The 13669-nt window shown below is 37.1% G+C and overlaps 1 protein-coding gene across 1 annotated transcript in view; it reads left to right on the forward strand.

Moving 5' to 3' along the window:
• Positions 1 to 13669, forward strand: part of ACYP2 (acylphosphatase 2) — a 181399-nt gene that overhangs the window by 83189 nt on the left and 84541 nt on the right. The gene's annotated exons all lie outside the window — the stretch shown is intronic.

Consider the following 13669-nt stretch of genomic DNA (forward strand, 5'->3'; position numbering starts at 1 on the left):
CCTCTTTCCAAAAATGTGATTTACAAAAATTACAGAATAAATCTGAAAAAAGCTTTTTCTGTCCTTTTTTCAGACCACTTTTCCTATTAGCTATTCAGAGTGAATTTTAGGAGTTTGAGAGCTTAGTTTGTTTAGGCCTAGAATTTGGCTGTTGGTATACATTTAAAGAGTCTGAAGTGCTTCTACAATACTGTCTTAGATATGGTTGGAGAACTGCTTTCTGCTTCTGGATAAGCCCAGATTACTGTCCTGTCTTGTATGATTGGCCACTAAAAATTTAATTCCTGTCAGAATTATTTTTAATGGGAGAAATCTAGAAACCAGTTGACCAAAAACACTTTAATTCTCATTCATCTCAAATATAATATTAATTGGTTCATTTTTAATTTAGGAAACAATTTTCCTAGTAATTTGGCAGACATTAATTCCTTTAAATAAAACCTTACCAAAGATACTGGCCTTAAGGATTTTTTGAGAAACTCATGTTTTTGTTTTTGTTTTTTCTAATTTCATGATTATAGTGGTACTGTTTTTTACTTAACATCATTTTCTGTATTAAAGCGTTGCATTGGGCATGTTTCAAACACATGCATAGTAATAAAAGAGGGTGAGTAAAAGATGGGGCAGATCCAAGAAGTGAGATGCGTTTGAAGCGGAATGTCTTAAGATTCCCCATTGGAACATTGGTGTTAACATGCTTTTATTATTAGTGTGGTCTTAATAGTAAGATTGCAAAATAACATTTGACCTTTGTGTGACCATGATTAAATTCTTTAACCTTCCTAAACCTCTTATTCCTTATGTGTTTTAAATAGTGTTTAAACACTAAATGTGTTTTAAAATTCCTTATGTGTTGCCTACCTTGAAAGGTTCTAAGGGTCAGATAAAAACAATAAATGTGAAAGTGCTTTTTATTGCACAGTACCTATAGACATTGGTGATTACGTTGGTGGAGCACAGATACAGGCAAGATGGAGTAGAAGAAGCAAGGTTGCTTTTAAATGCATTCCCTCAGTGTGGTTGAAAATGGATACAAATTCTACATGCTTTAATGATGGCAGGAAGGAAACCCCCAACCTGGGGCACAGCAATGGCAGGGCTCTTTAACTGGCCCTAGTGAATGCCAATTCCAATCATTTCAGTAATACTTAAGTGTTTTACAATGGGCTGGGCACTATGGTAGTTGCTAAGGATACCCACAATGACAAAATATATATCTTGCTCTCCAGCAGTTTCCAACCCACTAGCAGGAGTGAGCTGGGAGAAGGCTAGACAGAGCGATTGGAGCAGAAAAGAACTGGTTATTGTGACTGGGTCTTGTATGTTTTTTCCCCCCATCATTAAACAGGGTAATTTAAGCTATACTTATGGCAAAGCATAGCATAAGGTATAAACTTGTGGAATCATTGCATTGTATACCTGAAACTAATGTAACATTGTGTGTAAACTGTACTTAAATAAAGAAAAATAAATAATACACCATATTTTTACCTGTTTAAATAATACAGAAAAGACAAAAATTAAGGGTGTTTAAAAAGGTTGGTTACAAACAGAATTCTATAATCATAATTTTTCTTTAAAAATATTTTAGGGGCGCCTGGGTGGCGTAGTCGGTTAAGCGTCCGACTTCAGCCAGGTCACGATCTCGCGGTCCGTGAGTTCGAGCCCCGCGTCAGGCTCTGGGCTGATGGCTCAGAGCCTGGAGCCTGTTTCCGATTCTGTGTCTCCCTCTCTCTCTGCCCCTCCCCTGCTCATGCTCTGTCTCTCTCTGTCCCAAAAATAAATAAACGTTGAAAAAAAATTAAAAAAAAATATTTAAAAAATTTGAGTATCCATTATATCAAATATTTTCTTTATCTAGTATGTCAGTATCTTCCTTATTCCTTATTCCTTATTCATCTGATGATGGACCCTTATCTTGGCTATTGTAAATAATACTGCAGTGAACATAAAGGTGCATATATCTTTTCAAAAAAATTTTAATATTTATTTTTGAGAGAGAGAGAGAGAGTGCAAACAGGGAAGGGGCAGAAAGAGAGAGAGAGATAGAGATACAGAATCCCCCATGGCTCCAGGCTCCCAGCTGACAGCATGGAGCCTGATGCAGGGCTCGAACTCAGGAACTGGAGATCATGAGCTGAAGTCAAACGCTTAACAGATTGAGCCATCCAGGCAATCTGAACGTGTATCTTTTCAAATTAGGGTTTTCATTTCCTTTGGGTAGACAGATACCCAGTAGTAGGATTAGTGGACCATATGGTAATTCTTTTTTTAAGTTTTTACTGTTTTCTACAGTGGCTGCACCAATTTATGTTCCCACCAATAGTGCATGAGGGTTCCCTTTTCTCCACATCCTGACCAACATTTATTTCTTGTCTTTTTGAGTTTAGCCATTTTGACAGGTGTCAGGTGGTATCTCATTGTGGTTTTGATTTGTGTTTGCCTCGGCAGCACGTATGTTAAAATAGGAATGATACAGAGATTAGCATCGTTCCTGAGTATGCTTTTTTTTTCATTTAATAGACAAGAAATGATAGGACTAGTGTCTTTACAGTTTTGTCATGTTTCATGTTGCCTATATGCTCTTGTCAGGTTTCAAGGACACTGTCACAATGAGGTTTTACTCTGTTGCTTGTGTTCTTATGGGACACTAAATCTTTGGGTATCATTTTACCTTAATCTTTTGTATTCAAAGGTCAAATTGCTAGTGATCTTTACCTTTGACAGTTTTTAAAGGAAAAAAGTGGATAACCTGTTATTCATGCTAATGAAAAACCAATGACAAAGATTCCCAGTTAGTTGTAATTGTTTTTGGCTCTGGAATGCCTTAAGGGTTTCTTTCCAATTTATTTCTTTCTTAGACAAAAATAAGCATTCACTTTCAGAGTATACAACAACAGGAAGGGGTGACATTCCAGAAGATGCCAAGCAGTGTAAGAAAGCAAACCTAGGATTAAAAACTACAGAAGATCTCAGGGAGTAATCTGGTGTTAAATTCTCATACTATATTTAACTGCTCTTTTACTCCAGTAGAATTGCTACTTTGATGCCTACTTTAACTTAAATATTTAGAGAAAATATGGGAAAGTTTGTGAGAAAATTAAGTCTTGTATGAACATGCTGTTCTTTTTTTTTTTTTTAATGTTTGTTTATTTTTGAGAGAGACAGAGACAGAATGTGAGTGGGTTAGGGGGAGAGAGGGAGGGAGACACAGGATCTGAAGCAGGCTCCAGGCTCTGAGCTGTCAGCACAGAGACCGATGCGGGGCTGGAATTCACGAGCTATGAGATCATGACCTGAGCTGAAGTCCGACACTCAACCAACTAAGCCACCCAGGCGCCCCATAAACATGCTGTTCTTAATTGTTTGTATTTACGTTACAAATCCCACAGTGGCACCAGTGTGGCCCACATATTCACAGTTACCATAAATTCACATGATGTGTTGAATGGTTTGGGAGATGGTAGCCAACCCCACATTCAAAATTCAAAAGAAAAAATATTTAAATACCTAAGTGAGTAAAAATGGATTCTTTTGGATAAGTCTGGACCCATCTTATAAAGATGTTGAGCACCTGGAAATTTTATGTGCATTTGTGAAACCCCAGTTTGCTCCGATAGTCTGTTATCACTGGCTGTAGGCAATAAGAAAGGGCAGGATTAAGAAGGACAAAGAATTTATAGTATAGAACCTCCAATAATGTGTTGATGTCCAGAAGAGTTGAGCCATTTGTGGTAAGAAAGAAGTGTTCATTTTAGACCCTGGTGAAATGTACTTCTCTGATCTACTCCTGAAAAGTGACAGGGGAATTCATAGGCCGTGGCTCACGGGATGCATTGGAGCAATAAACCCCTAAGTGAAACAACAGAGAGGAGAAGTAAATGCTGGAAGACATGACAGAGCTCAGCCCTAAGAGTGGAACACAGAGTCTTCTATGATTGATGTTTGTGCCCCAGCTTTAGATTTGGCAATGGCTAGTCCCCTCCTTTTATCCCTTACTGCTCCCTTACCGTGAATCTACACTTAACAGTAACTACACAAGCACAGTGTAAAATGTGATTCTACTTTAGAGTTTCAGAACAGGCTGACCCTTAGAAGCACAGTCATTCTGATGCTTAAAGAAATAGGATAACATTTTTCTAAACTGATTTAGGATTTTTATCAATACATTTGGCTGGAATAATGTAAAGCTGCCCAAATCTATGAAATTGGGTAAGAGTTTGTTATTGTGATGAAGGTACAGAGAATTTGAAGATCTGTCTGTAAGCCATTATATGTAAATATTGAAAATGAGCTGAATTTGGTAGACTGCTTCAGGGTTCCAAACCGGACAGTTAGTATTAGGATGTATTCAATTTTATTTTATTTTATTAATTTTTTAATGCTTTATTTTTGAGAGACAGAGTATGAGCGGGGGAGGGGCAGAGAGACAGGGAGACACAGAACCTGAAGCAGGCTCCAGGCTCTGAGACGTCAGCACAGAGCCTGACACAGGGCTCGAACTCACAAACTGTGAGATCATGACCTGAGCCGAAGTCGGACGCTTAACTAACTGAGCCATCCAGGCACCCCAGATGTATTTGATTTTACATCCAGCCTTAATACCTCTATATGTTTAGAGTATCTTTTTTCAAAGAATGAGTAATACATTTTGCTTTTTTCCAAAAACAGTTTAGTGAAGTATTAGATGTTGAAGGACTGGGTTTCTTATTTAACTCTTTCTTAAAAGAGTTTGGAGTAAATCACTTTCTTTTATTCAGTTTATGAAATATGCACACTAATTCTGGCTTCCCTGTATCTGAAGGTGTCATACATGTACCACTCCTTGTGGTAAAGCCTTAAAATATCAGCAGTAGTGATATTTTAAGACTTCATCAACCCAAAGTATTGTTACGTGTATGAATAGTGGTACCGACATTGCATAGAATAAGAGCAGAATCATGTAAGTGAATGCTATATTATTTAATCTTTATTATTCATAATTAATAAATACTTACATTTTATAAAAATTATACAAGTATTTGGAACAATGAAATCAGATGCAAAGGTTCATACATGTGTATTTTCAGATTCCATTCTCAGATCACAACTTAAAAATTCTAGGGTTAAGTGGCACCTGGGTGGCTCAGTTGGTTGGGCGACTGACTTTGGCTCAGGTCATGATCTCCTGGTTCGTGCGTTTGAGCCCCGCGTCGGGCTCTGTGCTGACAGCTCGGAGCCTGGAGCCTACTTAGATTCTGTGTCTCACCCTCTCTCTACCCCTCCCTTGTTCACGCTCTGTGTCTTTCAATAATGGATAAACATTAAAAAAAATAAAAAAAAAATTGTAGGGTTAAGACCTTGTAGGAATGGAACAGGTCACTACTCAAAGCTACCACCATTTTGACTTGATTTTTACAAAATTTGAACATGATCTGCTCAGAAAGCTAAACTCCAGTGGCTCTTCAAGATAAGCCATGATGACAGAATGGCTATAGAGGTAAGCATCTCATAGATAAAGAGAAGTATGAACAAGTTCAGGCTGGGTAAACAATAGCTCCTTTTCCTTTGACAGGAAAGGAATATAGAGGGATTATAAAGGAACATAAGGGATTTCAATCCCTTACTACTTTCTTTTGGGAAAATGATCACATTTACCATAAATTAAGAAGAAGGAATTTACATGCAAGTATGGAAGCAGATCACAAATAGACCTAGGGTATCAGGCAGGTCTTGATTAAGCAAGACCTAAAGATAGGCTGAATTACTATCATTTCATAGATGGGTAGATAGGTACCATAATAAAAACAGCTAATATTTATGGAGTGTTCATTATTAGCTACATCTACAGATAATTTGTGTGTGAGGTAGGTGCTGTCTTTATCTCCATTTAGGAAATGAAGAAATCAAGATATACAGAGATTAAGAATCTTACTCAAGGTCATACATAGCTGTGCTAGCTTTCACACCCAGGGAATCTGATTGCCAAAACCACTGCCTTAACTAGTATGCTATATTGCCTCACATCAATGTGAAAAGTAGATAATCCACCACATTTGTTGCTAGGGAAGGGGGTGGTGTAGATGTGGTAGAATATGGCCCTAACAGAGGCCAAGTTCTAAATTACTTAGCAAGTGGCACAAATATCAAGGTAATTCTTTTTTTTTTTTTTAAGGCCAGTCCAACAGGCACTGAGTATTGTGGGAATCTCCCATGAATTATTAGGGACCCCTTATAAAGAGATTGAGACTTCACAGTAAGAAACCCAACCATGGGAATCTGGAATACAAGGGGAAGAACCCAGTCACAAGGGAACTAGAATAAAATCGGAGCAAAATCAGAGGAACAAGAATTCAGGGCAGGGGCAGGAGGATTTCTCACCCTATCTCACCTGCTGAGAGCTGGTGTTGGCCCCAGAGTCAGATGCATAGCTGTAGGTCAGGTCAATTTAATAGATTGAGCTCAGAGGGAAAGAGAAGCAAGGACAGGAGCCCGGTCAGCCATGACAAACTAACCTGAGTGGGTGAGAGTTCCAGGGAAGAGGCTAGTTCTCATTTCCCTCTCTGATTTCTTCCTCTTGGCAGCCCCTGCTTCTGTGGGAGATCATGTGGCAGTGACAGGAGATACGCAAAGACTGTGGAATACGGCGATGCACGTTCATACTATAATTACAAACTTAAGTAGCATCCTTTCACACATGATCTCCCACCATATAAGTTGTTATTCTCCTATTACAAAAAAAAAACATAGTATGTTATGTGATGCATGGGTGGTGGAGTATGCTAAGACATTTGGGAGGTTACTAGAATAATTAGATATGAAATTAGTTAATAATTCATGTCATTTTTTCATACTGACTTAAAATAACTTTTGGAGGATAGATATGGTTTGTCTCCTTAAAAGGTCAAGTAAACATTCAAGATAGCAATACTTATGAGAATTGTTTAAGTAGTTTTCATTTGCTACTCCCATCCTCTATTCTATGGAAAAAAAGCAATTTTATTTTTTCTTTCGTTTGGTGTTTATCCAACTGTGTCCATATTTTATCTTATAATAGCTCTAAAGACTGTACAATTATCTATTCTTTATAAAGCTCATGATTTCCTAGATCTAGTTATAAGGGCTGTTAAAAACCTCCCCAAAATGTTTTTAAGAACCCAGTTTAATTTAATATTTACTAGGAAACCATTTTCTAGATGACTGCCATAATATGGGGTGGTTTCTACTTGAAAATCGTGCTCTTTTTTTTTTGAATTTTTTAAATGTATGTTCATTTTTGAGAGAGGGACAGAGACAGCATGAGTGGGGTAGGGGCAGAGAGAGAGGGAGACACAGAATCTGAAGCAGGCTCCAGGCTCTGAGCTGTCAGCACACAGCCCCACGTGGGGCTTGAACTCTGAACCATGATTGTTACCTGAGCCGAAGTCAGACGCTTAACCGACTGAGCCACCCAGACGCCCCTTGAAAATCTTGCTCTTGATCTGTGTATTTGTTGTGATCTGTTCAGTAAATAGCTTTGTTACTATGAACCAGGTCTGAGATGTACAAAAGAAATGTTAAAATATAGGATGCATCCAGGAATTGCAGTGACTTTCTGTGATGTACATTCCCTAAGTTGATAGAATTAATGTGCATCTTAGAGTCTCATCCCCCATTAGAGCCAGCCTGAAATGGAGCATGAGTATGGGCTTGAGTTGGGACTATGGTGAAAGCAGGTATCACCATTTAATGAGCTGCTAAATTGGTTCATGTCTCTGACTTTGTTTCTTGATATGTCCGCTGGAAATAATACCTATCTTGCGAGGGGGAGGGGCCAGGGGGGAGGAAGAATTCCTTATGAAAAAACTAATGTATATAAAGTTGCCAATGTAGGTTTCCAGTAAAAGTGGTTATCCCTCATTGGCACCTGAACTTTAAGACTATCCAGTCAAATTATTTCAAATTTTAAGTAAAATTCTTTTAATGTTTATTCATTTTTGACAGAGAGGGAGAGGGATGGAGAGAGAGAGAGAAAGAGAGAGGGAAAACAGGGGAGGATCAGAGAGAGATGGGGACAGAGGATCTGAAGTGGGCTCTGTGCTGACAGCAGTGAGCCCAGTGAGGGGGTTGAACTCACAAACCATGAGATCAGGACCTGAGCCAAAGTTGGACACTCAAACAATTGAGCCACCCAAGTGCCCCAAGAAAATATTTTTGATATAAAAGACTATTTCCTGCCTCCCTGGGCACTCCCCATTAGCTCTCTGAAGTTAGTCGTGATAGCTTGGTGTATGTCTAGCACTATGCTAAATGATTTCCATATATTATGCCATTTAATCAGAACAGCCATTCTTTAAAGAAATTTTTCATTTCTGACTTTGTACCAAGACTTTAAACTGTGTGTATTTTCTCTGAGACCATATATTCTTTTGACTTTTGTCTGCCTTATTCTCTCTATTGATTTGAACTAATTATGGTACATTACATAACCAAACTGTATCAGGAGGTTTGGGATGCAAATAATAGAAAAGCAGAACCAATCTGACTCAAAAAAAAAAAAAAAAAAGAATTTTTCGCACACACACACAACTGAATAATTCTTTACTGTGTTTTGTTTCTTTGTGATTCTTTTTACTCTGTCTTCCCCCATGGCTCCCCTTATTGTGTTAGAAATGGCTGCAGCATCCCCTGACAGGACATCTTTATACCATGCTCTCCACTGGAATGAGAGGTTCTTTTCTCCCAGACAAAAACTCTTGTCTTCCTTTGAGTGGACCAATTTAGATCTTGTGTTGCCTTTCACACAGTGATTCGGAGTAGGGGATTGGAGTGCATTGAGTGGCTTCTCCCTTCTCTTCTCTGGATTAATCACTGGACAAGAGGAATCTGTTCAGCTGCTTAGCTCAGACCTATACCTGAGGCTGTGGTCAGTGTCATCCAAATCAAGGAGGGGCATAATGGAGCAAGAGGTGAAGTGGTACTGGGAAGACATCTTTGTCTTGTTCCCAGAATCACATGGAAAGCTTTCAACACTTTAGCTTGAACTATGATGTGTTGCTATAGGATTTTCTTTAAAAGATATCCTTTATCAGTTTAAGGAAATAACTTTGTTAACTAAGAGTTTTAAAAAATCATGAATGGAGGTTGATTTTTATCAAGTGCTTTTCATTCCTGCTGAGATGATCGTGTGTATTTTCTTTATTCTCTTAATGTGATACATTACTGATTGATTTTTTAAAAGGGTCAACTCATTTTATTAATTTTGATTTTTTAACAGTACTCATCACAAGTGCCCACCTTAATACCCATCACGCATTTAACCCATCCTCCCACCCCCCTCCCCTCAAGCTCAGTTTATCCTCTACAATTAGGAGTCTGTTTTATGGTTTGCCTCTCTTTTTTTCCCCTATGTTCATCTATTTCATTTCTTAAATTCCACATATAAATGAAATCATATGGTATTTGTCTTCCTCTGACTGACTTCACTTAGCATAATACCCTCTAGTTCCATCCATGGCATTGCAGGTGGCAAGATTTCATTCTTTTTTATGGCTGAGTAATATTCCAGTGGGGTGTGTGTGTGTGTGTGTGTGTGTGTGTGTGTGTGTGTGTGTTATATAAATATATATAGTTACATAGTTGGATCATTTTTTTACATTTGTATATACTCCTGAGAGCATCACTGAAATCAAAATAATGAACATATTTATCCCTCTCCAAAAATTTCCTTATGCCCTTCCTAACCCGTTGCTCCAGTCCCTTCCCTCACATCTGCCCCTTTTCAAAGACTCCCAGGCAAACACGGGTCTGTTGCTCTCACTATAGGTGACCATCTGCTGTCACTATAGATGAGCTGCGCTATTGACTCAAGTTTCGAATGTTAAGCTAAACTTGCTTTTCTGAAATAAACCCGACTGGATCATTATGTATTAACTCTCTCTCTTAAATATTTCTGTATTCATTTAATCTAATGCTGTGCTTAGATGCAAAAATCCTGTTTATAATTGCAATTGGACCATAACTTTTCTAACAATACCCTTGTCATACTTTGGCATTAAGGTTTTGCTGGCCTCATAAAATGAACTAGAGAGTGTTTTCTATTCTATTCACTGGAAAAACTTATATAAAAGAGATGTTATTTTTTTTTCTTAAATATTTGGTTTGAACCAATGAGAGAAACCAACTGGACCTACGGTTTTCTTTGTGGAAAAGTTTTTAATTATTCAGTTTTAAAATAGATCCCATTCATAATGATATGGGCAGAGCTAGAGAGTATAATGCTAAATGAAATAAGTCAGTCACAGAAAGACAAATACTATGATTTCACTCGTGTGGAATTTAAGAAACAAAACAAAGGAGCAAAGGGAGGAAAAAGACAAATCAAGAAACAAACTCTTAGTTACAGAAAGCAAACTGACGGTTATCAGAGAGGAGGGGGGCAGAGGAAAGGGTGGAATAGGTGATGAGAATTAAGAAGTGCACTTGTTGTGATGAGCAGAGGGCGATACATGGAAGTGTTGAGTCACTATATTGAGCACCTGTAACAGAACACTGCGTGTTAAGTAACTTGAATTAAAATAAAAGCTTAAAAAATACATGAAAAAAAATTAAAATAGACCTAGAGCTATTGACATTTTGTTTCTTCTCTTGTTGTCAGTTTTTATAAGATGCGTGTTTTCTTGACTCTTATGAAATAGATACATTGTAGTGTGTACAATAAAGGTTGACTTTTTTTACAAATGCACAATTTGTTGATGTAAAGTTGTTCAAATATTTTATCTTTTAATATCTGTAAGTTCTATACTGATTCCCCTTTTTTTATTTCTGATTAGTTATTTAAGCACACTTTGCATTTATTCATTAGTCTCCATGATGGTGGTAGAGGGGGTTGGTTTATAAGCTTATTTGTCATTTCAAAAAAGTTTTTTTAAAGCTTATTTATTTATTTTGATAGTGCACACACTCACTAGCAGAGGAGGGGCAGTGAGAGAGGGAGAGGGAGAGGGAGAGAATGAGAGAGAGAGAGAGAGAGAGAGAGAGAGAGAGAGAATGCCAAACAGGTCCTTCGCTATCAGGGTGGAGCCTGACACAGGGCTCAAACCCATGAACCTGTGAGATCATGACCTGAACAGAGATCAAGAGTCAGATACTTAACCGACTGAGCCACCCAGGCACCCCATCAAAAAAACAGTTTTTATTTTTGCAGATATTCTCTCTTGTGTTTTTTATTTTACTTATTACTCTTTTTATCTTTTATTTGTATCCTTTTATTTTCTTTCTTTTATAACTTTTTAAGTTTATTTTTGAGGGAAAGACAGAGTGAGTGGGGCAGGGGCAGAGAGAGAAAGAGGGAGACAGAGAATGTCAAGCAGGCTCCACACTGTCAGCACAGAGCCCTATGTGGGGCTCGAACTCACAAACCATGAGATCATGACCTGAGCGGAAAACGAAAGAGTCAGACGTTTAACCGACTGAGCCACCTAGGCATCCCATATAACTTTTTATTATGGATGTTTAGCTCAATGCCTTTCCGCTTTTCTTTTTCTCTAATATATGTATTTGGGACCACACATTTTCCTCTTAAAATACTTGTAATGCATCTCATAAATTTTCATGAACATTGACTTGAAAGTAGGTTCTGATTTCCATGGTGATTTCTTCTTTGACCCATGGGTTATTAGGAAGTATATTTAATTTGCAAGCATTATAGATTTTCTAAGAATATTTTTATTAGAAATTTCTAGTCTAATTTCTTAGTGCTCAAAAAATGTGCCTTGTATGAATTGAATTTGTTAGAATTTGTAGCAATTTGCTTTCACACATGGTTGATTTTTATAATAGTCTATGTATATTTGAAAGCAACGTGTTTTCTGTGGTTTTGGGGGACAGTGTTGTAGGTGTGACTATTAGGTCAAATACGTAAATTTTGTTGTTCAGATCTTATATATTTGTAGATATTATTTTGTCTGAGGTACCTGAAGGAGGTATCTTAAAATTGGTCTGTGATTTTTTTTGTTGTTGTTGTTGCTCGATTTTGTTTTGTCAGTGTTTATTTAAAAGTTTTGGGCAGTGTTACATGCATAAAAATGTAGAATTATTATCTTTTATTGAAAAGCTTAAACCTTTATAAACCTTTCTAATAATGGTTTTTGCCTTAAAGTCTTCTTTGGTACAAATATGGTTTATAAGCTATTCTGTATTTTCATTTTATATGTACTTAAAATCCCTAATATATTATTATAATTACTACTATATTCAGTTAAAATTCATTTAGATTAATTCACATGTTTTTCCTTTCCATTGTTTTTGGATTCCTTCCAGCACCTTTGAGCTCCCATGTGGGAGCTCAATATACCCTTTACTGTTGTCTTTAAAGTAGCCTGCTGGGGGGCACCTGACTGGCTCAGGTGGTAGAGCATGTGACTCTTGATGTTGGGGTGGTGAGTTTGAGCCCCACACTGGGTGTAGAACTTACTTTGAAAAAAAAAAGTCTGTTGGTGGAAAATTCTCTACATTTCTTCCCTGAAAAATGTCTGGCTTTTACTGCATTATTGAGGGTTAACTTCACTGTTTTAGCATTTTGAAGATCACATTTTCTTCTGCATTTTCTAGATTCTTTTGAGAAATCAGCTGTCAGTCTAATATTTGCTCCTTTGAAGTTCTTTTTTTCTTTCAGTTTTAATATTCTCTCTTTAACTTTGATTTTCAACAGCTTTAATGTGTCATGCGTGCTTTTCTTTTTATTTATCTTGCTTTATGTTTAGAGAGCTACCTGTGTCTATGACTTTTTGCCAACTTTGAGGAAATCTTAACCATTATCTTCTCAAATATTCCTTCATCCTCATTCTTTCTTCACTCCCCTCTGGGGACTTTCTCATTATCTAACTTTCTGGACATGTATGAATGGATCCCTTGGCAACCTATTTAACTCTGTCCCCAGCCAAGCTCTGTCTTAGTCACTTGTCTCTAAACACCTTGCTGTTTCTCTCACAAGCCAAGCATGCTCCTGCCTCAGGGCTTTTGAAAATATTCTTTTCTTAGCATGAAACACTGTTTTCCAGATATTTCCAAGACTCATTCCCATACATGATTCAGGTGTCTGCTCAAATGTGGTCTTATCAGAGGCTTACCCTGATCACTTTTTTGAAACGATTACTCAGATTCCTCCTTTCCCACATTGTACTCTTACACTGTACCTGGTTTTGTTTCTTCATTGCACTTATTATAATAGGACACATTATGTATTTAACATTTGTTTGCTTATTCTCTGCCTCCCTCCATTAGAACATAAAATGTAATGAGAAAGAGACTTATTTACTTATAACTATATCCCAGTCACTAGAACTCTGCCTGAAGGAGAGCTAGGTACTCAATAAATACTTGTGGATGGATGAATGGGTGGATGAATGATTAATAGATAATGCATATAGGAAGATAGAGTTCTGTATAGAAAGTGAAGAAAACAAAGAGAAATAAACTAAGCAAGGCATTTATATTTTATTATCTATGCTTTATTCTTTTATACATATAGTATCATTGATTATATTTCTATCCATCATTGTTACCTAAAATATCAAAATTAAACTTCACTATGTTTGAAATATTGCTTTCACTAATTTAAATTAACTGGTATCTCATAATTGAGTTTAGACATGTGTCCCATGTGCTTTAAATTTTTAACATTTTATTTTAATTAAAACAATAAAACCTG

This window comes from Lynx rufus, unplaced genomic scaffold (genome assembly GCF_022079265.1).
Source record: "Lynx rufus isolate CCGP_SWC_20201006 ecotype Redwood Valley unplaced genomic scaffold, mLynRuf1.p SCAF_8, whole genome shotgun sequence".
Taxonomy (NCBI): domain Eukaryota; kingdom Metazoa; phylum Chordata; class Mammalia; order Carnivora; family Felidae; genus Lynx; species Lynx rufus.